Below are 25,112 nucleotides of genomic sequence, written 5' to 3'. Positions count from 1 at the left end.
GTGCTTAAACATTTCATCGAGCTGTCGGTAGTAATTGAGTTTTTGTCTGTTATGCAGCAAGATGCACAGCAGAGTAAGTTGCTCAGGGTTGCTGCTTGAAGCCACCGATGGAAATGGAATATTCATAAAGGACTAGCAATACACACATAAAAGGAGCCTGAATGAAATGACCACAGCCATGGCTTGTTGCCAGGTGCTATGTGGGCTTGAGGCTTTTTCTTGTTCGTTTCTTTCACTGGCGAAGCACGCGAGAAATCTGATCGGCCGCTGCAATTTCTTAACACGTAGTCCGCGCTAGCGCAAAGAAGTAGCCATGGCTTATCTTTGAGCGCCCGCAACAGCAAAACACGGGGGACCCCCGCTTCGGAGCTTCTTTCAAAGGTGACTCAGCATTTTGCATCGATGCAAGCGCCTTGCACAGGCGCCAGAAAAGACGTAATAACACAAACACTGCGCTTACTTTCGGGCAGCCAGCGCGACTCTGTCTCCCTCGCCTTCTTGAGAGCAAAGGAGCCTTTCACCCTCACCCTCTATACCTTTGCACCAAGCACGCTTGGGAGATGGGGATGCCACCACTGGGCCCTGCAGCAGCTCCTGCAGCAGCTCCACGGCTGTGCAGGGTGGGCTGCATATTTTTGACAGGGGCTGTACATTGAGTAGAAGTTGCTGACAGCAGCGAAAATCTTTACTATGTATGTGTCTTTACTGTATTATTTGCTTGGATAATTTGTGCACCTTTAAATTAAGGCTTCAAAATGGGATTTGAAAATTATGCGAATGTGTTGCAGACACGCCCTAAAATACTCAAAAAAGGTCATAATATGCAATATATATTGTATATTGCTGCCTTTACGTCAACCCTCCAACTCACACCCTTGCTAAACAAAAAAATAAGTTGGCTTCAAATATAAGATGCTTGCCCCTTCCCGCACTGCCCCACATTGTGTAGTTCCCTGCAGGATTTCATTACGATGTGTTAAGCTCAAAGAAATGAATTTGCAATGATACAAATCGTGAAGCCACCAGCCAGAGGCAAATGAAGATAAAAGGCGGTGAAACAGCGCCCTCAAGTGCATGCACCAGAAGTTACCACAAGTTTGCAACTGTTCATTTTGAAAACTGACCGCCAGCGCGAGCGAGCTGAGTAAATGGCACGCAATTTGCCCCCTCGCCACTTCCATCTTTCGCAGCCACGCTGGTCTTCTCAAGCCTACCTTGCATGCATTCGCATGCATGCTGTTGGTCTGGTGCAGCAGGGAGCATAAAATATGCGAGGAAAAGTTTATTTTTATAAATCTGGGTAATAAATTAGGGAGTGCAAATTACGCATCCTAGTGATCAAGCGCATCCAAATGCCCCACGCAATGGCACTACACCTTTGCTTCTTGCCGCCGCTGCTTCGTGCTTTGCGCTGTCCAGTGCAGGGACCGTTGACCCCCATTTTTTTTCTTCCCAATGACTCATTGCTCTTTCATTGCCGTCCCTTTCTCCTTCATTCCATCTTCATAGCCAGCTCTACCTTTGCCACGGCCTCAAGGCTTTCGAAAAGTTGGCTTCTCCTCGCAGCCCATGAGTCTGGTGGTTAAGCCATCTGAAAGTGCACTGCATTATAGTTATCGATATCATTTTGCCTCCAACAGTTGGCCTTGCGGTTACTCCGTTACTCATCCATTGCTCTGAGATGTCGTAGTCTGCATGTGTGCCGCAATGTCATCATGTCATCATTTTGCAGGAGGTACATCACCACAGACACTCTTTATTATAACCATCTTTTTATTAACATGTTTTTACTGTAAGTGAAAAAAAAAATGCCCAGTCATCTGTGGAAGGCGAATTTGGACGACTGCTTCACTTCAACAGTGTTTTTACAATATGCGAGTTCACTATAGAAGGATTGTAGTGTACTTGATGCTCAGCATAGGGAAAAATTGCTTTAATATCCGAAAATGCTGCAAAAAAAATCCAGGAGACATGTCCATACTTTCAAGTGGGATATACGATTAGCTGGCATATCCTCGTTCTCAGGTGTCAGGTCCCCATCATATCCTCAGGAAAGTCATGCACCTGTCAGCTCTGCCTGCTGGATGCAAGCTTGGGTATACAGTCGAACCCGCATATATCGAACTCTCAAAAAATATGCCTACGAGTTTGATATAACATGTAATACGATATAAAAGCTGTAGTAAATATAACAACATACAAACATGTAATGAAATGGGAAAAAAGTGTATTTCTTTGATAGCCGCTTACTGTGCTCAGATTACCGAGTGAAATAGTCGTGAATTTTTTGTTTCTTCATCTTCACTGCCTTGGAGAAAACAAAATTTTCAGTTTCATCAATAGGAACAGCTGAGCCCGCAGCCTTCTTTTGACGCACAATAGCGATGAACTATACTGAGCGCATTGAGCATTCAAAGCACGTGGGCAGAGGTTCTCTGAAGTGCTCGTCACAATTCACATCAGTGGTGTGACCTGGCTATCCGTGATATCGGCAATGATGTCTTCATCCACAAGCTCTCCCGCCATCTTAACAGTTTTGTCCACGGACACAAAGTAGCATACAGCTCTCCCATCACAAATTGCACCAGAAAATTCGGACAACTAGTTCCAGAAATCATGAAGACTCGTGACAGCTTTGTGGAGCTCACCCGACAGTGAATTTGCTTTGTCCTCTGCGGGAAAGCAGAGGCCAAAATGTTGGAAGCAAATCTGTATATTTTCGTTTTTAACATCATTCCATGGCCTCCTTAGCATAGACAGAGTGCCTAAGAGGTCAGTTTTTGGATCTCTTTCAGTCCTCGGTTTCTGCAGAAGCCATTCAATCAGACGTTTCCTAAATCTAACCTTCGCCGCCCGGATTATCCCCTGACCCAAGAGTTGAAGCACCAAAGTTTCGTTCTGCAGCAGGAAGCGAAGTGCAATGTCTCTGGAACTAGTACTGCAGCGGTGGCCACAAACGTAGTGACCTTGGCCTGTCGGGTCATCATTCCAAGCCTTCAGCCACTTGGCAAAAAGTTCAGGGGTCACCGATGCTCTTTGACTGGACCCGTAGGTCACCAGAACCGAAAGTGCGTTATGCAAGCGTTGCAGAGACCGGCTTTTGTCACTCATGAGAGGTCGAAGCATTGTTGATTCGTACATGTTGATAGCGAGACAACTCTTGATTTCTTACCGCAGCGGTGGCCTAGTGGTGTGAGCATCCGCCTCGTATGCGGGAGGTGCGGGGTTCGATCCTCAGTGCCACCGGGTACCCACTGGTGATACAATGGGTACCAGCTTTCCCCTGCCTGGTGCTCGGCCTCTTAGGGTGAATTGCTTGGGAAATGGGTCTTTGACCCCACCTTGTGAAATGAAAACTACCTTGTGCCATGGCGGTCTTTGGCCAAAGCTGCCCTTGCGCCATAAAAGTTCATCATCACACAACTCTGGATTTGTTCTCACCTCATTCAACTCGCTTGATAATTTCTAGTTTCGTGGAAAAGGGAATGTTCTGCTGTTTTATGGCTGTCATTGCGTGCACACATAGACAACGAAAACCCTGCGACATTGTCGATGGCAGCACGACCCTGTAGTGGCGCTGGTATCGCCTGCGGCGCTGATGAAGATGAAGCTCAGAGCGCGACCTGGCTCGCGCAGTCCAGAACACTTTCAGCAACCGACTAGGCCAACAACGCCAACATCCCGCTCCGCCGGCTCGGCCGCCGCGGCTGCCGGGATCTTCAATAAATGTGGTTCACCCTTCCACATCTGGTGACACCGGACGACTGCCCCAACACACGCAACGCCGCTCTCACCGGCTCACCGCTTCTGCCCGTCCTGTTCCTCCACTTGGCCTTGTCGCTGCACGGCCGCAGTTCGCACCCGGCTTTCGCCACCCTCTCGCCGCCATGTACGCACCTTTCATCACATCCGGTGAGCTCCTTCAGCCGTATCAACGCCCCTCCATTCCTCGGCTGCCCGGCCTGCCCGCGTTTTATGCCAGGGACCCCGTTTTGTGGCTGGCGCTGCTGGACTCGCACTTTCATGTCCACAGCGTGTCCAGCCAGCTGCTGCGCTATCAGCACACCAGCTGTGAACTACCACCCGGTCTCCTGGCACAGCTGCGGTTGCCGCCTCCTGGCGCCGATATATACGCCGACTTCAAGAAGGGCCTGACGGCATATTTTGGCTTGGAGCTCCCGCCGACTCTTTGCGCTCCTGTTCCGGACTCAGAAACTGCGGCGCCACTCGAACCACCGGCCCTGGCCGCATTCTCGACCCGAGCTGCTTCGGTTTTCTCTCCGCCAGTTTATGCGCCGGAGCCGCTCCCCACACCGGTGTGTCGACTATTGCCACCACCGAATGAGCTCCCACCCATGGTTCGGCAAGTGCCACACGAGCACGCGTTGATCTCTTGCCACCCTTCCCAATCAGCTGCCTCATCCTACACCGTGGTCTCTCCCAAGCTTGCTCCACCCGCTCCTTCAAGCGCCTCTACTACTGCCTCCAGGGATGCCCCGCGCGCCCCAGCGTCGACTCGGACTCTTCCGTTTCATTCCACGACTCCGAACCCCCGGGCGCCGATCATGCCGCTGGCGGGCACTGGCGCTCGGCCGATGCCAAGAGCGCTGTGTCGACCTCAGTTGTCCCACCGACCTGTGTTGTGCATTCCGGTGCACATGCTACTGCACAGTCCCCTTGTGAACTTGACACACAGCGCCCTTCTGCCCTCGGTACCACATGCGCTTTCCCTGCGCTTGGACACCTGAGCGGCCGCAGTGGCGCAGTTCAGCACTCTGGCCTTCTGCAAGCCCAAACGCTTCGACTTCATCCGTGCTCTGCTTTCCATCACCCGTGCTCTGTGCCTCAGTCCAGCTCAGCGCTGCCCCTTTCACCTGAAGCTTTCGCACACAACAGTGTTTCCTTCCTGTCTCCCAAAACCTCCTGCCACCGAGACATTTCGGCTTTCAACAGTAATTCTTTATGGGTCACCTCCCATCGCGCCATTCCTCACTTGAGCAGTGTGCTGTTTGCCTGTGCCTACTGGGACACCCATATTATGATTTCATCCTACTGCCCCGTGGCCCTTCCTCGGCCACAGCCCTTCAGCCTTGTCCGCCCTCCGGAGGCCTGAACCCAATGCCGGCGCCACCACCCGGAACTTCGACCTTCGTTTCTCCCTGGACGTTATGTGCTCACCCATCTCCAGGCCCTCCACGGGCCTTGTACATAACTCTCTTCGTTTTTTTTCCCCTTTATCGCGCATCGCGCTAGGAGGGGAGCATCTGTAGCGGCGCTGGTATCGCCTGCAGCGCTGATGAAGACAAAGCTCGGAGCGCGACCTGGCTCGCACAGTCCAGAAAACTTTCAGCAACCGACTAGGCCAGCAACATCAACATCCCGCTCCGCCGGCTCAGCCGCCCCTGCCCGTCCTGTTCCTCCACTAGGCCTTGTCGCTGCACGGCCGCAGTTCGCACCCGGCTTTTATGTGCTGAACTCTCGCAGAGCGTGCTCATTTAAACTTCACCTAACTCGCAACACTCGTTGTGACCTCTCAACTTACTGACGAACCACCTTTGCAGGCTGATTGTGTTCAAAACTGGTTTTGCCCCGGAGGGCGCAGCAGGGTTTGTGGAGCTTCTTCGAAGCGTACACCCCTGAGGAAGCTGGGCGCCGGGCCGGGGGAGGCTTGTACCCAGTTTTACTGGTGGGTTACCGGCGGTGGGTTTTGAACCAGCCACCTTCCGCAGCTGAGGCGGACGCCGAAGCCCCTCGGCCACAACTGCGGTGAAAATGCGGTATCGCCTGCGGTGCTGATGAAGACGAAGCTCGGAGCGTGACCTGGCTCGCGCAGTCCAGAACACTTTCAGCAACCGACTATACCAGCAACGTCAACATCCCGCTCCGCCGGCTCAGCCGCCGCGGCTACCGGGATCTTCAATAAATGTGGTTCACCCTTCCACAACCCACTGAACGTGTGAACTGCATGACAGCGCAGGCACAGCCGAGAAAATGGGCTAAAAACACATATTCTGGTTGGCTGGATACGCACCCGCTGCTTACATCATGGAATATCCACAGCATCATTGGTGTGCGCGTGCTACGTAGCACCAGTGGCACCTGCATGTCCATGCAGGAAAGCTAACGTTTGAGATGTCAGCTCAAGAAACTGGCTTTACCTCAGCACAAGTGTTATCTGCAGTTCGATGCAAAATTTTGTGCAAAATGTGATAATTGATGAAAATAGCAACATCTAAATGCCACGACTTATCAAGTAAACACCAGAGAAATCATGGAAGTAACTGCTGTTTCGAAGGTGCACATTACATTTGAAAATGAGAAAAAAAAGTTGCTACTGGTGGAGCAATACGTCCACACAATAATTTCAGATGACATGCTACCCCCCTTACTGTTTCGCGAAATAATATACACTACGTCCGCTGTCACTGCATTAAACAAACAGCTTATGTGCGAGATTAAGGATTGGAAATTCATCTGAAACAAAGAACTCGCTGCTAGGTGCAGCCCACTTTCAGAAAAAGCTGCAAGTTCACTTTGTACACAACTGTGTACATAGCGTACGTGTCAAAGGGTTAAGACGAATTTGTAAAGAACAGAAAATTTGTCTATCTTAACAGTAGTGCATCTAAACAAGGTGTGTGAGTATGCTAGCTGTGTCCAATATTTGATGCATGAAAACAATAAACATAACAGCCTGCTCAGAGAGAGGATAATTGCAAATCGAGCATTTATTACGCTACGTATTGCAATAGGCATGGAGTGAGCTGTCGTGCACACTTCACTATTTTGTGGACGTGCTGTATTTTCTATGGTGCCACATTAATGCAGACAGCATAGCAACACCTCTGGTGGAGGAAATGACCAGCAGTTGACAGGATCCACATTTCACTCCCAGCTTGGAGGCCGCTGTGACTCAAATGTCCACCTGTTCTCATGCAACTTCATGTTAGTGTTGATCTTGGTAACAGCAATGATAGGCAACATAAGATCAATAACACCTCCTGTCAGCCCATAACTACTTTTTCATTGTGTTGTTGTGTTATCACTGCATTGAAAAATGATTGAATCTGTGTGACATTATATAACCTTTAATGAATGCAGCTGTGAAGCGGAACAAACTGGAAAAGCGAGGTCTGCGGAATGTTTCATTGGAACCGAACTGAATTCGCACAAAGCAAGGGCAGAATTGAACTGTGTGCACACTGCCAACCCCGAGCTATACTAATCATGGGAGATTATGCCAATAACACTACTGGCGAGTCTGTCATCCAGCCTGATGTTGCACTGCTTCCACTGCCAAACATTAATTACGGTTGGCAATCGTGTTGGTTACAATTTTCAGCACTAGAGGGCAGTAGGTGTCAATTAAAGAAGTGTTTTACACCCTAGTGCATTTTAAGCCTGCCAACAGTCATTTTTGCCAAAAATCACCGAAAAATTTGGCCATTTTGGGTTGTTTTCTTGGGAATTAGTTTGGCGATAAAAGGGTTAGTGGACAGAGGCACCACTCCCTGACTGCACCAACCCCACATACAGGCATGGTGGGCTGTATATGTTACACAAAGACTGAGCAGGAAATATGCACAAGAAGAACAAATATACAGGGAACACATGCTGTTCCATTTGGACGATTGACTCTGTAATGAGAGACTCTGTACATTGATTTGAAAACCCTGGAAATAGAATTGCAGATGCCTGAACCTTGAGTGTGTGTTGGGAGGATGACAAGTTTTCTCTGTTTTTTGTTTTTGCAGGTTCTCATGAGCTGCCTCAGAAGAAGCTGGTTTCACATGCGCAGGTCGATCATGCAAGTCTTTTTTTTTTTCGTTTGCATACCTGTAAATGGATGCAGTGAAAATGGGTGAGAAGCACTGGCACGGTTTGTTCTTTTCTTGCTGTTTCCTCTAAACATTGTTTGTGCAGTGCTTTTGTTTCCAGGGCATGCTGCTGCAGAAGTCGGCTTGTCTGTGAGAACCAACGCATGGTCCATGGCTCTTTCGCATGGTCTGGTGACTTGGACTAGGGGTGCAGTGGCTGCTACTAGTTGCTACTGCAATCCTGGGGTAGGTACATTGGCCACACTTGTACCATGCATTTCGTGAACTTTTTTTTTAACCAGAAAATTGGGTTCAGCATTCTGTAATTCCTGTGATCCTGAGCGTTTCTAGTTTTTGTAAAACTTCGTGTTTGAGCATCAATAACGTTTGAGGAATGGATGCAGTGCTCATTGTGCCTTGGAAGATTGTCAAGGCTTATTTTGTAGTGAACCTGTGAAGTTTCAGTAGCTGCAGCCAGTGCTAAGCCAGCTTTTGATTGCATCAGGTTAAAAAAAGCAGTTCTTTGTTTTCTCGATTGCACGCTATCTCTGTGGTCGCTGAGACATGCACAGTGTTGACTTTTGGCCTAGCTGTGTGTTTAAAATGGGTCCGATTTTTTCTTTGCGAAGACGAGCAGTGCAAGAAAGCCGTTATTCCCGCAGGTTATGCAGCCACAAATTAAGAGGACGGTTCTCACTGTGAGTCTCATAATCGGCTAAAATCAACTGTAATAAACGTTTTTGTCATTGCAGTGAGCATTTATTAGAAACTTTCAGAGGTTGTCATGCAATTCTCTTGGCGTGATCCATGAATCCAGATGGAGACCCAGCAATGATTAGCACCAAACTGCTCCGTGGTATGGTGCACACAGCTGTTGCACCTGCTTCAGTGTTGCTCGGTGTTCTCCTGGTTGTGTAAACTACGCAGGAAAATAGTTTTCATGTGGTGCTCCTTGTTTGTGCCATCTTGAATGTGCATATACAGCCGCGGCCGGTCTCGAGGGGGCCGCGCGCGCTCTTTCATTCGGCCTTTGCATTTGCTGCGGAAGCAATGCAAGGTTTTCTCCAGGAGTTGCGCCGCCCGCCGCCGCTAGGGGCACGACTACCCCACTGCTGGAAATCGCTGGTACCGCTGGCTCCTCGCCTGCATCTGCGGCGGCGTGCTGTAGCCCGCTGGTTCATGGTGAGTGCAGCAACGAAATCAAAGAAAACAAAATGCAGATGCTTAAGCTGCGTATCTTCAAAACAGTCCACATGTGCACAGATTCTTTATCGCAAACTTGGCTTGATGAAAACATTTAAAATGAGGAATCACTCTCCCATTCCTCAGAACTATGTCGAGCATATATGGTTTTAAATCCAGAAGGAAGTAATCTGATGACTTCCTGTCGTATGTGTCATGGTCCGTGATTAAATGGCAAGCTAATGTGAAGGGGAAGAGAATGAAACTTAGCGAACGAAAGTTTTGCGCTCGTCCCAATAGAAATGTACTGTATCGTGAAGAAATAATTTCTCTACTATGCATGAGCCATAAATCCGATAGCGCTGTAGCTGATGGCTTGAGCCGATACTTCTAGAGTTGAAAGTCAGACTTATTTCCACTAACATTGAACTGTGAAATAAGTCGATTGCTGGGACATATATGTACTACTTAATTACACCGATATTGCTTTTTGCACGTCCTGAATGCACTTATTTTCACCCTCATATACGTCATGACTTTCTTAAATGAGAGGCCTGTATCGATAGCTCAAAAGAATACTAATTACTAATGTGCATGCAAGTCTCAAGAAGCATTGTAATGCATTGTTCTCTGCTCGAAGCCAATGGCACGCGGCTTTCGAAGCCACTGGCACGCGCAAGTCTCTCTTCATGTTCAAAACTGCCGTAAGCACATAAGGCATCGTAATATTTCAAGTTCCTGGTCACCTTTAAATTTTGCAAGGCTGAGAGCAACCGTCCTTCTGACCTTCGTTGACCGAGCACTTGTTTTATCGCTGTGCCTCCGAACTGCTTTCTGTTTGAGACACGGGTTCGCCCAATAAACAGTTTTTAAGTTGGACGCAAGCTTTGTTGTTGTCATTCTGTCCTGGCTAACGTTACCAGAAGCAACCAGTACAAGCTGCATATGCTGCCACAGATACTGACGCATACTGAGTATTGCAATTTCAGAAATTATGTATGTCTAGTGAGTGACTTCAACTACCATAAAGAGCGCCATTTTTTGTTGTCCACGTATATTCAATCTGCAGCGTGTCCTCAAGCTCCTTTAAATATTTGGTTTAAGTATCTTTGTAAAAGACCTCAGATTGTGCTGTTGAATGTCCAGTTCTCTCTATTCTCTTAAATTCAGGGACTTTTATTAACATGTTAGTTTTGCAAATGTTAATTTTTAGTTCCTTAAATTGTAAGCTAAGCCAGCTGGTATAACGTGCATTGCTGTGAGGCTTATTAGTGCAGCCGTGTTAGGTTGCGGAAAACTTGTTTTTGGGGCGCTACTTCGTTTTATGAATGACGTGAGGAAAGTTCATGCTCTCGAGAGGTCTATCGAAAGCAATCTTGAGGCTACAGAAATTCGGGAGAGTAATGCAAAGTTGGAAGTCATCGCCTCTCAGATGAGTCTGTTCGCTCGTGAAGGCCAATTTTATTGAGACACAGTGCACTTTTGAACAAATTTTGCTTTACTGGCCGTTAATTCGTGCTTGCAGTTACTGTCAACAACTCACTTAATTTTTGCGTTGTCATCTGGTGGGACGGATGGTCGTGAGACGCTGCCAAACTTCAACATGCCTTTCCAAAAGGAGATCTTGGATGTCGCATGCGTAAAACGTGCTCTGCTCCTGCAGCCAGGGTTGGGTTTTGTCTATACCCACTTCCTTCGCGAATGACATGATGCATTTTCCTGGGGAGCACCATGAATTCTTAAAGGGACAGTGAGGAGAACTCTATCAATTTTTTTTGTTACCAAAATTTGATAGTTCGACATTTAATGGCTTTGTTGCCGCTTGTCCGGGAGCGAATTATGCATTTATTTCAAAGAAATTTGGATTCCAAGTTGAAAAAGTTTTTCCCGTCGCCCCGATTCAAACTCAGCGCCCTCTTATGACGTCACGGTGCCCTCTTATGACATCATAGGACAGAGTGACGTGCAACGTGACGTAAACTCAGGCTCCGTGACTTCTGCGGCTAGTGGTGTGGTTTAGCAGCTGCTGAAATGAAACCTACTGCCGCTGCACGTTGAAGGCATCTACCGGGGGTCGCTACCGTAGCTTCGTTTACGTTTGGACCGGCATCTTGCCAGTGCTACAATGGATCCCGTTCCCGAACACGACGACGGGGTTCTTGCAAAAACTCCGGCCTGCATTTCAGCGACCTGAGCCCCACAGAGCGTGCGATGCTTTTGAGGGAGCACGGTTAGGTTAGGCTCCGGCGGGTCGTTTCCCCTTTCCTCAGTGAGCAGCCGTTGCAAACTAAATATCATAACCCCAGTGCAGGGAGTCGCGTGGGGCGAGGTCAAGGTCGAGGGACAACGTTTGCAAGGGCCAGGTTATTTATTTATTTTTTTTTTGTCACAAAAAACGGATGGGTGCTCAAGGGCTCTCACGTTTATAGTTGGCGGCTTGAAAGTAAAACCGACGCATGACGCTTCAATGGGTTCTGCGCGTTTCCGAAGGTACGGGGTCCACCTGATCGGGCTTTCTTGCCCACTTTCATTTACCTTCAGATGTGTACTGTGAATGGATTAAATTAGCCGAGAGCTCGAAGAAAACAGTTCCGCCCAACTGCCGAAGCTATTGAATGGAGCCGCAAACAAACGAGTTGGGGGAGAACGGAGTCAAGGTCTCTGCAGGTTCCAAATCTCTTTTTGTTAACTGCCTTATATCTTGCCCTTAATAAATGATTTCCGTTAAGTAGTTTGAAGTTGACTGGCACAGCCGGGAACGTTTCGCCGGGCGAGCGTACGAACACACAAGTGCTATTTATACTGCTAACTTCCTTGTACAATCACCGACCATCGTCTCGTCATACTTTTTCAACGACTGTGGCGATCATCTGACCAGCGTTAACAGGCTCCTTCGAAGGTTAACTAGCACTTGAAGCGGCACTTGGAGTTCCTCTGCTGTTCGGTGCTTGTAAATCGAGGCGCGTCAAAAAAAAACCATGGGGCACGCAATGCTCATACACGGGAAACGCCATAACAAACTGAAACTCTCCTGGCCGCCTGTGGCGCCACCAAGCATCGGTTTTCTTTGCTTCCATCATTCAGGTTGTCTTTTGCTTGTCTTCCTTGTGTGATAAAAGTCCACTATCAGTTTTAACACAAAACTTACTTCAATATTGAACCACGCAACCTTCCTCTGTCAGCCTCAGAGATTCATGGGTTTTATGGAGGAAGGAAAATTTCTTCAAGGTGGCATCCCTTTTCCTATGATGTCATCACGCTTGTACTTGCGAGATTGGCCTGTGGCGGTGATACCTGTATTTTGGTTCTTGCAATTTTCTACCCTACAAGAGCTTTGTTTTCAGTGAGAGCGGCGTTTTTGTGATCAGGAGCTATTCTATCGATACAAGCCAACTTCAATTTCTCCTCAGTGTCCCTTTAATGCCGCTGTTGTGCAAAATTAAATCAGCTGTGCTTGAAATTTCAGGAGGTATATTTACGCTGCATGATCCTTTACTCTTCGAAACTTGCCATCCAAATTTTACACGCCGTATATCACAAACTTTCAGGCCCTTACACACGCAACTTACACACTCATTCAGGCCAGCCGGAAGACGAACTACAGGCTAATAGCCTTGCTTTTTTAGCCAAATATAAGCGCAGAATGTGTTGACATCTGTGCTCGAAGCATACGTTCGACCATACAGAGTCGGGCTAAAGGAGAGAGCGCGCAAAGTGATTTCATACTTCTCCCATGGCAAAGGGGCTGACTACGTGGTCCTTGCCTAAAGCGTAAGGGGCAAAATATAAAGGCGTGACGGTTACCACTGACGCAGGCCGAACTCGGGGCGAGCGCGCGTTCTCCTCTTGCGTGAACAGCCGTCGCAGCGGCGGAGCGGTGGGGCAGTGGTGACCCCACCGATGTGCAGCGGGAGGCGGAAGCGGACCCTATTGGAAAGCCGTAAGAAGAAAAGCGCGCGCTGCCCTCGAGACCAGCTGTGGTATAGCCTTGCTTGCAGAAATGAAGACTCCTTATTCATTTTGTTATTTTTGACTTGTTAGCTTAGAGCCAAAGCAGTTTTAAATAGCCAGACTTGCATTCCTTATTGACCAGAATGTCTAAACCTGTGAACTGGGGCAACAAGTTCTCTGTAAGCTTGGTGCACCATGCCATCAAGGCTGATGTAACACACAACGCAGCGTTGTGCCACTTTTAATTGACCACGAACTTGAAGTTGTGTATCGTATCTTCTCCTGAAGGCTGCAGAATGCCTGCGCAGACGGACTTTCATTGCTGTGTTGGAGAAGTCAGCGCTGGTGTTGACAGCAATGATAGTTTTGTTGCTGTTTAGTTACAAAACGAATATTTTTAATTTGAAGCTCTCTCTTGCGCTTTTGAATAGCGGTTCTTGTTCTCGAATTCAGCAAGCATGCCAAACTTTGTGCCAGGCTTTAAAACCTTGCCGCATGTCCACACAGTGGGAGCATCATACTGCTTATATGCTTAGAATTACTGACCATTAAAAAGGGGAAAAAAGAGTGGTTGAGCATTTACCATGACCACCATTTTACTCGGTGACTAAGACACCTGGGAAATGGCTTGGCCATCACGCCATGTATTTAATATGACTTGTAGTGGACTGTGCAAAATCATGCATAGGACATTCTTCTTATTAAAAATTGTTTCAAAATTTGCCACCCTTATTCACTGTTCTTTATGCCAGATGACAAGTAGCCGTGATTAGAAGGCTGCTGCGCTGTGCTTGCAAACAGCTTTACACCATGGAAGTCGTGAACAGTTTGGTTGCTGAGGTCGTAGGAATCTGTCGTGTGCATTTGAAAGAGGTCACAAACCAGTTTCCAGTCACTGCCAAGTCGTAGTGGCATTGTGGCACTGAACATTGTGGCACTGAGTGGCTTAACATTGTGATGACCCCCATAATGCGCAGGTCCACACGGGACGGAGAGGCAAAGAGACACCGTATGGCTCAGTTTAAACAAACAGGTATATTCAATAATTACACATGATTAAGATTATACATCAGAGGCTGGGGCGTCCGAGCTTACGTGCCGACGACTTCATGGGGACGATGGAGTGGCTCCGGAGTTGGGCTCGAGCGGTTGCTGGCAGAAGCTGCACGCCGTCGGGTTTCGGCGCTGAAGGCCCTCTTGGCGAACGATGTCGTCCTGAGCGTGTATGCAGTAGAATTTCAATAGTCGTCCGTTTCTTCGAGGATGGTTCACAAACCCTTCCTCTAGTGTCGTTCGGCTTGGAAGATGAACAGGAGGCGAGCTTGTAGATGATGACAGCAGAGCATAATTTTACAACATACATATACAGAGAGTTAAACTGGAAAAAGCAGAACTGAATTTACAAAAGAACAAACTTTGCACTACTTTACTCATCGACCGGGCAGGTTAGTGCCCAAGTAGCATCACATTACATGCTAAGCATGGAGCCCCAGCTCAGACTGGACTGCATCCGTTTACATGCGCTTTTAAGCACTTGATTAACAAAGGACTAAGGGCGGTCATTTTCAGTGGCCCGCCCAAAGCATCAATTCTCCAATGAAAAATAACATGCGAGATGGGGACAACCCCTTGGGTTGGGCTTAGCCTCGAACCCAGATTCTTGTTAACAATACAAACTAAATAAACAACAAAAACGTCACCACTCTCTCTCAAGTGAGAGTATCCACAGGCTCTCCCTTCGGAGCTAATCCTTGCCTCAGGCATGCATACCGCCACCCACCATCGGTCCGCGTCGTTCGTCAGCAACGGAGGAGGGGGCGAAAGCGCCCTCGATGCTGCCGCGCTACCGACGGCGGGACACAGCTAATAATCATGAAGGGGTTCGTCTGTCGCTCCGGGAAACCAGATTAAGGGTCGCCCCTGTTTTCCCACATTCTTGGCGAGTCTTGCCTGTCCGCCATGACAGGTGTCCGTCACGGCCATCCTGGGAATGCGCTTTTGTTCACTTGCGCCTGTCTTTCCACATTCTTGGCGAGTACTGCCTGTCTGTCTGACAGGTGTCCGTCACTGCCCTTCTGGGAATGCGCTTTTGTTCACGAGGCACCGCGGGAAGCTGTGGGTGCCTTCCCGGCGATAGCCCACGTCGTAAGGGGGTGGGGGGTCCGTGCGTCAAGCGACAATTTTCGTTCCCGGTATGTACTCGGGGCTCTCGCTTATACTGGGGAGCGGTTTCCGCGTGTGCCGGCGTCCTGCTTTCTGCAAAGGTATGCAGCTGGAAAAGAGGGGCGGCCTTAAGCCCCAACTCGATGCACACACAAGGAATGTACCTCGTAGCACACAAGGAATGTCACAACATTCGGCGGGGGAAAATTGCAAACAATGTAAAAAGTGTGAACCACGGCTTGATGAGGTAAAGATTCTGGGCAGGAGCGGTGATAGTAAGGCACGAGAGGTTTTAGAGGTGTACCACATCAGAAAAAGAGGAAAAGAGTGTGTCAGCGATACATCTGTGAACCTTGTTAAAGCTGAGATTGTATATCTTCAACGGTTTTGTTGATCGCACGTGAGATATCTCTGTCTGCACATGCCTAGATTTTTCTGTATATTTGCTTGCTTTTCAAGGAATAAAGTCAGATAAAGTTAGCGCTCATCCTACGTCGTTTTTCTACTGTGTCTGTGTGTTTCTTGGCGCTACTGTTTTCCTTTCTGGATCGAAATGAACCATCTAGCCCAAATAGAAGTTCTTTTAAAGCATTGTGGCATTGTGTAACGACCTTGCTGAACCCAGTGGCTTTGATGGGCTTATGGGAGCAACTGACATGTGCATTCTATCGCCAAGAGGTTTCACTGCTAGGGAACTTTCGTGCTTGCCCTTGATACATCAATTGCATTGAACACTCTGGGAAACTCTGGACATGCAGCTCCTCATTTGCAACCCATTAACGATAATTAACAAATGCTTATTCCCACCCAAATTGGTAAGGCTCACTCTTCAGCATGCAACCATAGCAGGTGCTAGGAAACAGTGGAGGACCTAGTACTTTGCCATTGTCCCTGCAATGCAGCCATTTCATCAGAAAGGCCAAGGTTGTACGACAATGACCTCAGCCTTGATCAGTACAGAGGCTCACTAATTTACTATTTGTAAATCTGAAAGCCTTGTATTTCATGAGCCACCTGCGAACAAACTACGGGTATCTTTTTCTGTGACAGATCCACACAGTCCAAACTTTTCTTCTTTCTCACTTCTGTTACACCCCTCCCCATGTGCAGGTTATCCTCCTGGGTATGGTGCCTGATCTCTACTACATTCTTTCTGCTGTTATTCACTTAAACACTGCCTGATCATCACCATCATCAGCCTGGTTATGCCCACTGCAAAGCAAAGGCCTCTCTTCTATTTCTCCAATTTACTATGTCCACTACCAGCCGCAGCCACCTTATGCCGACAAACTTTTTAATGCTTGCCGTTTTTGGAATTCAGTCCGTTACCCTCAACGACTGTCTGTTATCTTGCCTTTGCTTTACATTCCTTGCCTGAGCGCATTTCTTCTTGATTTCAGCCAAGAATTTCCTGATACCACACTGCAGTGAGCACCTTTGATCCTGATTGATCCTGTCCCGATTGAAGTTTTGAGGGCACTCGAAATGCATTACTGCTGCACATTCCCACTTGGCCTTGATTGGATTGAAGTTTTGAGGGCACTCGAAATGCTTTGCTGCTGCACATTCCCACTTGGCCTTGATTGGCAAGTTAGCCTGCTACATTGTACCTAATGGTGAATGCACCTGTAGTTGTGTAAATCATGGGAAACAAATGAGTTTTCTGGTACACTTGTGCCAAATCTTGTAGCAGGGTAGTATTTTGTTGCAATGCAAAATATTTAAACTGTCACATTTTGTTTTGTCGCTGAATGCACGACGATACATATGCACTGTGCGTTCACTGAAGCACAAATTGTTGAGCTTGTTTTTGGCAATTTTCAGACTCATAATCTCTCAAGTTGTCTCATGTGCATTTACAGTTGCGATTTTAGCCAGTAGGTTTTGTGACAGTATGTGTGATGCCATAGACTGGACTGTTGTGACTTCATTGCTCAAATCCTGGTTTCGGTTTCCTGGTTCTGCTCTTTTAAAATACTGCTCGTTTTATTTTTTTTGAAAAATGGCTTTTGTACCAGTGAGAGGCGACCCTAAGGAATGTGATACGATAATCAACCTCCGGAATTGCAATTTAAGTAACACCCTCTAATGTAATGCCTTTGCACCATGATGTTGTGAAATAAATTACACAAATTTGTTGTAGCTGTGTATTTCACCGAGTGCAATTTTCCAAGAGTAATCACTTTGCTCATTTATGCAATTGGTGTATAGACATGCACGGAAGCTTTATATTAGATTGTGTTAGCATAATGGTGCCTGGTATTTTCTTTAAACACTGGATGCATATATGCTTGAATAAGCTTTGTACTGGGAGTATGTTTTGTTTCTAGTTGATGAGCTTCTAGCATTTAAATGCCTGGTAGCAAATGGTAATTTCCTAATGCAGCATTTTTCAATTCATTTTCTGACATGCTGCTGATTGCACTTTTTATTGCCTTTGATAAATGTTATAGTGCTTTCACTCCGTGGATGGTGCAGGGTTGTTTTGTTCATGGTTGTGGCCCTTTCAGTGCTTATAGTTTCTGTGTGCAATGTTGCAAGAGAAAGATAACGCTCTTAGTTCTGTGAGCCAGAAGTAAATTGTTCATTAATTCATAAAATTCTAACAAGGTGAAAAGTAAAGCTGGTTGATGTGTGATCAGAAGTGAAAACAGCGGTTCACCGAGGCCCTTTGGAAGAGGGAGAACGAGGCGCTAACCACTACTTACTGCATGGATGTGTCTCAAAATGCAGCACTGCGGAAAAAGCTAGTGTAATTGAAAGGTGCTAATGTCGGTGCCTAACGAGTTGAGCTGCGTGTGTGACTATGTGAATCACAAAGGCAAGAGAAAAACGTGAAGAGGAGCGGGTAATGTGGTGCTTTATTCGAGAAAAAAATTGGGTATGTCAAGTACTGTTAGCGTATGGCCCTTGCTGCGTCGGGTAAAGCTGGCTGAAGCACGATTGGCTTTGTGAGCACGCAAAGACACTGAAGGGTGTGTTGAGCACTCGCCTAGCCGCTCTCTGTCGCAATTGCGGACGTGCACCTAGAAGCACCGTGTTCAGTTCATACATTCATCAGAAGGGTGAAAAGTTGGGCAAGTTGGTGTAGTTGCTTGTAAAAAAAAAAAATCGTGCTTATGTCATCCTTGCCATGCCAAAGAATTTGCTTACTTCTTTAGTGGTCGGTAGTCACTCTTGAGTTTGCTGGGGTGAAGGTTTGGGCCACGCTCGTAGTGTCCACTTCTCTGCCTAAGAAGTTGCGGTTCCTTTTCTTCTTCAACTAACGAGTCTTTTGTGCATTTAATTATTTTTTGTTTTGCATGGCAGTGGCGTGTGTAAAATGATTAGTGCCATGTTAATTCTGTCCCCTCCCCCCCGCTCTGGCCTCCTGAAGCATTGTTTGCAGCTTGCACCTGTAAATTCTTGCACATTTTTTTTTATGTATACTTCTGCAGTGTGCAAAAATATAGTGTTGTTTCGTCTTTCAGGGCACCATGCTGGATCACAGACTTGGAAGCCTGACCAACCTTGTGGGGACACACCCTTGTTTGACGGCAGCGTTTCAATTACTGTGGAATCTCATGATTTTAAACTAGCCCAACTCAAACATTTTGGCTCAAGCATAGTGATGCTTCTTTCCCATCATGGTCTCATGCATTTCAGTAGAAGTAAATTTTTTCAGTTACTGCAGTAATTGCTTGAAAAATAGCCACAGCACTGCTCGGATATTGAGAGACTATTTGTTGTCTTCCTTGGCCCTAAATGGACGAGAGAGCTCTACCTTTCACTGTAGTGCAAACACTTTGTGAGATGAAGTATAGTGCCACGTGTGCGCACACGGCTTGCCATCAGTGCTCGACACCATCTCAGGGTGGACAGCTCAACTGTGCCACTTGGGAAGGGATGGAAGAGTCGGTGAAAGAAGAGAGAGAGAAAGAAGCCCTGTAGTGCAGAGCTTTGGACTGGCTTTCGCGACCTAGGGTTCTCTAACATGCATTGACATCAAACAGCACATGGTGAAGTTTTGAATTTTTCCTCTTAAAACACAGCAACCGTGGCCCAAATTAGATACCACGTCCTCCGGCTCGGCAGCCAAACACCACAACCGCTGAGCCACCACCTGCCTTCTATGTGCCCTGTAATGTACTTGTTGCTCCGGTCATTTTCCCCACGAACATGCAGTAATTGGGGCTGAGGGGGCGGATTACTAGGTGACATGACCTTGGAAAACAACGCCCAAATATAGTACAGACGTGCTGGCATTTGTAGCAGCCCATTATAGATCCATTACAATTGCCCTTAGATCTGAGCAGCTGCAAATGCCTGAAAAGGTTTGAAGCGAGCTGGTGTGGTTACGTACACAACATGGGGCATCAACCGCTATACTCTGTTTCATACATAGCAGGCAACGCTGCCAAAGCTGGCAAACCTGTTCACGCAGACCAAGTCTGTATCCAAAAAAAGTTTGCTGTGCAGCCAAAGTGAACAAAAGGATATCTCGTTGCGGAAAATCTCGAATGCCGTAACTGGCAACCTCCTGTACTTCAGTTGACCTTCTTAGCACATTTTTATCTGGCGACTTGTCGTAAATTCAAGATGAAGAATGACATGCGGCGGTATTATACGCGGCTAGTAGGGCGAATCGCTCCGAATTCATCCGTTCCTAAAAAGTCGTTCACTCGGTGAAAAATATAGCCAAAGGCCCCGAACCCTGAGCGCCTCACAGCTACGACCGTGATTTTCAATGCTACCTTTTTGTTTTACGTCGAACGTCGTACGAATGATACATGGCGGAGCAATATGGTTTTGCCGACGCACTACTACCGCAGTGTTGCAGCTGCTATATATGAAATGGAGTATAGTTCAGTGCAGGTTCCCTTTAGTTCGAACTCCATTAAATTGATGCAAATTATCAGCCTCCTTCTGTTTCAAATGATAAAGATCCAACAGTGCTTTGTTTTTGTATGCTGTAGACATGTTTGAAGTAGAGGAGCCATATTTTCATTAAAATATGCTCCTAATGTTCAGCTTTGCATCGGGGCTCAATATAATGATGCTATGTCCAAAACTAAGCATAGCATTAGCTGTATGTAGCATTTAGTGAAAATTATTTTGAATTCAAGCAGCCAAGCTTATATTTACTCAGCTGAAATGCATGCGCATTATGATGTGTGTTTTAATGTATCTGGCCATGTTTTATCACTGCACATAAGACTGTACTCGCAAGTGAATGAATACTCCTACTGTGTGCATTGCTTACATTCTATGCATTATCCATTTCCAAGGGAAATCGGCAACCTTTACAAAAAAGCATACATGCTCCAGTGTTTAGCCTTTGGCCTCTTGTGTAATAGTGCAACTATTTATTGGAAATGATTTGCCAAAAATACGAAAGCTTGTATGCCTCTCTCTGTGCCAAAACCGCTTGGCGTATGTGCGTGTTGAACCATGAGCTCATGGGTCGGTCTTTGTTGTCTTTGAGGAATAAGGCAGCATGTTTTCATTTGTTTTTCAAATCTTAAGATTTGTTTGGAATTTGCTTATTTATTTACCCTATTCCTGTAAGTTAAGCCTGAATTTTTACTTCTGTTTTCCAGTTTTTAACATTTGAACACACTATGTTGAATCTCTTTTTAAATATTGTTCACTGGTTCCATATAGTGCGCAAAATTCAGGTACTCTTACGTCCTGCACTGTTCATGATTTTTATTTACATTTTGATTTTGAGATTTTCACCTTCCTCAAATGTGTTGTATTTTCTGATCTGTTTCTGGTCTTCCACAGTTTTGCTTGTTTTGATAGCTGCATTACATGCGTGCACTTTCTACTTGTTTTGGTTCAGTAGACACGGCCATTCAAGTGTGTTCATTTTTTCCTGTGCATAAATGTTCTAACCTTCGATGACTTCAGGATGTCTTCTGCGTAGCAAGGAATATTATTGCATGCACAAATTGATTGTTCTTGAAACAACATTACCAATGAACCATTCATTTACATCCGAAGCAGGGAGATCTTTTTGGGAGGCTAAACTAATTGCAGCCATTGTGTTACATTATGGGCGAGAGATGCCCCTTCTCGTCGCCATTGCAACTCTGCAGACTTTTTGCCGCAAACACTGATGACAAAGGTGTCGAAGTAGGGACAGCATTCTAGTTTGAAAAGTATATTTTTCACTTCACCTATGCCTCTTGTTTCATTGCAGGTGCAGAAGCAGCGTGTTGGCCTGAAGACCATTCGAGAGGTTCGCTTTGGGTATCGGGTGTGGGTGGTGGCAACTATGAAACAGTGATTGGCATAGCTATTGAAAGCGTCCATTCCCTGTCTGCTGAAAGTGAGGACGCTGCTTACGAGCAGTCTGGTGCATCTGGAGAAGAGCCGTTACTGAGCTGCCGCTTCTGCCCGTTCACCGGAAGTAGCTCGATGGACATTAAAAGGCACTTCTCGCAAGCACACCCGTGGGAGAAGCCGTTCACCTGCACTCAGTGCTCGGCAGAGTTTGCAACAGCAGGGGAACATCAGGTGCACTTGCGCCTCCACACTGACGATAAGCCCTTCAAGTGCAACCAGTGTTCATTTGCCTGCACGAGAAAGTTTGTTCTAATGCGTCATGTGCAAGAGCACTCGGGAGTGAAGCGTTTCGCTTGCAGCGAGTGCCCGTTCATGTGCTCACGGAGGGACAACCTCAAAGCACACATGGCCTGCCACAGGCGCGACAAGCCTTATAAATGTAGCGCTTGCTCTTATGGTACTGCCGTCAAAAGGAATTTGGTAAGGCACAGGAAGCATGCGCATAAATATTGATGGGCTGTGTTTGCAGCATTTTCCTATCAGATGGCTACTGGAGAGGATGAAAGGGATATTAACCAAAAAGAGGTTTTGGTTGTCCACTTTACTCTGAGAAAAGGATAAGGGGAAAGGGATGAATCAAAGGCACCATGAAATATTTACTGAGGTTGGGAAAAGTGCACAGGTGGTCAGTATTCCGTTTCTCGTAAATGCACTGCAAAAATATTTAGGCTAGCTTCATTAACAATGGAGATATTGGCAAATAAAACACATGCTCTACCCCTTTCAGAGAAAGAAAGAAAAGGACTGCAAACCACCATACCCTGTCCCCCCTAACATCACATGGGCATAGTCAATGAGAATGCTCTCCTATATTCCCCACTACATCGGACGTGGAAGGGCAGCTAAGAACGCGTGGTTAGGTGTCGCCCAGTTGGCTGTGAGCAGCAGTTTTGAAAATTATTTGTAAATTATTGGACCTGCAGAGCTCTTAAATTTGACTCAGATACTCGCATAGCGCACCTATACAGATTTGTTAGGTTAGAATCGGTCCGTTAAAGTCATTTTACGGTCCCTCTGAAGTATAAGGACAGCAGTTAAAGACCTGCATGGGGCAAATTTATAACCTATAATGATGCCTTTGGGAAGAAATAGGTTTGTTGATTGCTTAGCCACTGCCATGGCAGGTTTGCTTTAGATGTGCATATGGAGCCTAGTGAAGAGCAGATAATTTGCTATCGAAACAGGAAAATTGTTTCTCTTCAAATAGTACCATCTGTTCATGAATGCTTGCATTGAAATATGGTATTCCACATTTATTTCACTTTTTTGCTAATGAAAATCACTGAAGGTTTAGAGTAACTAATTTGTGGAAAGACCCAATCCCTTCAAAGAGTGTCCAGTTTCTGGGTCCGGATTTCAGAATAAAAAGGTATGTATTCTCGTACACACGCAGTTCAATGAAACTTGATGTTGATCTTCTATTTCATGCCCTTTTTTTTCTTATAGTTTTTGCCCTGGTGTTATATTTATTACGATCGTTACCATTGTTAGCGTTATTTTTTTTCTGCTCATAACGCTGGGCAAGTGATTTTGCTCAGGTTCGCTGGGTGCGTCTGTATACTCGTCAAAGGATCGTGATCACGCATGCCCATTATGCGTCATTCGGGACTGCATTCAACAATTTAATCGTACTTGAAGTGCTGAGAGTTCAGTTTTAAGAGTGGGGCCAGGAACTAAGCTGTCTGATACTGAAGACTGTCAGATGTGGGTGTCAGTTTAGTCACCATCCTTCTTTGGTACAATAAACAGTTTGTTGCCTAATTTTTTGTCGGCTTTTTCATCCACGTTTTTACTTATGCCTGCCTACATCTCCACTACATAACACTAAAGAAGAGGCAAGGTATGCCAAGGACTACTCCTGCAAGCTGTTATAACAAGACCAGATAAGAAGAAAGCCTTGAAACTAAAAGGTTTATACCGAAAGAAAAGGATGGATGTATAAGACCTCTTTTCATTTGCAAACGAGGTGACGGGAGGTGCATGGTGGTCAAAAATGTTCAGCCTCGTCTAATATCTTCATGTTTCCCCGTTGTTCCTCACAGGATAACTGTTGTATCTGCATTTGTTACACCACATTGTCGGCAGCCAAATGTTTTGCTCAATAAGGCAGCCATACTTGCAGCTGTAACGTAGGTCATGAGAGGTCTACTGCGGTTAGACCTCTTAAGACGTTTGAAAGCACATTGACTGCGGTTAGACCTCTTAAGACGTTAGAAAGCACATAATTTTTTTGAGGGTAGGGTTGGGTGTTCAAGCATAAAATGTTTCCTAGCAATAATTCAGCATTTGCCGTTGATACAGGGAAACCATTAAGCACATGTTCTTGTGCATTGTGTGGGTGTCTAGCCACCACTACCCTAATAGCCAAAAACGTAGTATTACTACGTTTTTACGAAGAATTACTACATTTACAGGTGCCCTCGGGATTGCGCTTGCGCCAGATATTTAACTGATTTGCCAATGGCATAAATTTCCTAGTTTCAGCTGCCTATTGCAAAAGCTCGCAGGTGCTGTAATAGCTAGGTAAGGTTGCATTCACTACAGGAGTCCCTATAGCCCTTCCAGTATGTATATCGCATGCCTTTGGCCAATGCGAGTGACTGGCCGGAAGGTGTGAGGGGCTCGACGGGATATAAACTGAGGGTGTTTGCTGAACAACGCGATAGGGTCCCTAGTATTAGTTCAGCAGTTTTGTGGATTGGCCGTGGCTGGAGGAGGGCACCCAAAGCCAAACCCAGGATTTGGGAAGGCAAGACAGCGGCAGACTGGTAGAAGTGGCGCGGGTGCTTTTCTGACTGCTAGTCGTGAGAAGTAAAAGAACGGCCAAGTTGACGGCATTCTTCTCCATGTGCAGCGGCTTTAAAGACCTTTGCACTTAAATTCAGCGGAACCTGGGCGGTACGGGAATATGGTGTCCATAGTGGAAGATGTCTCCCGGCCGTAGAGAAGAGAATACGAAGAAAAACCAGTAGTTGCTTGCGTTGCAGAATTGTAAATGTAGGTAGCGAAAGGTAGAATGCGGTCCCACTTAGTGGGACTTGGTTGCTAGCATTTCGAGCCTTCAGCGTGGCCACCGTGGCGGCACCGTGGTTGGTCACGTGGTGCGGAGCAGCTGCCAGCAAAACCAAGTGGGGGGTGGCACGTGAATCCACGTCCAGGGATGAAGATGAGGGACGCCTAGCGAAATGGAGCGGAGAAAGACTGACTGCAATTCGGCTGAGCGAGTTCCACTCGGCCAGCTGTAGCTATTGCGTCACTCCAGGTTTAACCAGAGCGAAAGAACAGCCATTTCTTCATCACTGCCAGTAGCGTCGTGTCGGTCTACGTCATTTTGCCATTCACACACCATGACCACGCTTCGGCCAACGCCCGCAAGAAATAGACGACTACATGCGTGGAGAGCAGCATGTGCCGAACCAACTTTCCAGCTCACCATCACCGTCTGCCTCGTGCTTCGCGTCGCCACTTCGCAGGAAGGTCCCACCATTCCGCATAGTGGAAACTAAAGACAACAGCCTTAGGAGGTGAGGTTCATCACAAGCGAAGCCGAGGCCGCATACAAACACGAACTTCACCACGAGGCTATATCCGACCTCCGAGTTACCGGACACCACAATAGCACTGACGACCTGCCGTACCCATGAATCACATATCCGAAGCCGTAACCTG

General features: G+C 46.8%; 1 long non-coding RNA gene across 5 annotated transcripts in view; it reads left to right on the top strand.

Annotated features, from left to right (window-relative positions):
• LOC144107808 (uncharacterized) overlaps positions 1 to 23,204 on the top strand; it is a 31,366-nt gene extending 8,162 nt beyond the window's left edge. For 2 of the 5 annotated variants that reach the window (XR_013309392.1, XR_013309391.1), the window contains exons 3-4: positions 7,755 to 8,999; positions 16,224 to 23,204. This is a non-coding gene — a long non-coding RNA (uncharacterized LOC144107808). Of the gene's footprint in view, positions 1 to 7,754; positions 9,000 to 12,814; positions 14,525 to 16,223 lie in introns of those variants that run through there. The other 3 variants (XR_013309390.1, XR_013309393.1, XR_013309394.1) reach the window with 3 other exon arrangements.
• The last annotated feature ends 1,908 nt before the right edge of the window (positions 23,205 to 25,112 follow it).

This window comes from Amblyomma americanum, chromosome 10, assembly GCF_052857255.1.
Source record: "Amblyomma americanum isolate KBUSLIRL-KWMA chromosome 10, ASM5285725v1, whole genome shotgun sequence".
NCBI lineage: Eukaryota > Metazoa > Arthropoda > Arachnida > Ixodida > Ixodidae > Amblyomma > Amblyomma americanum.
Note: the sequence above shows the minus strand (reverse complement) of the source record. Positions and strands in the feature narration are given on the sequence as shown.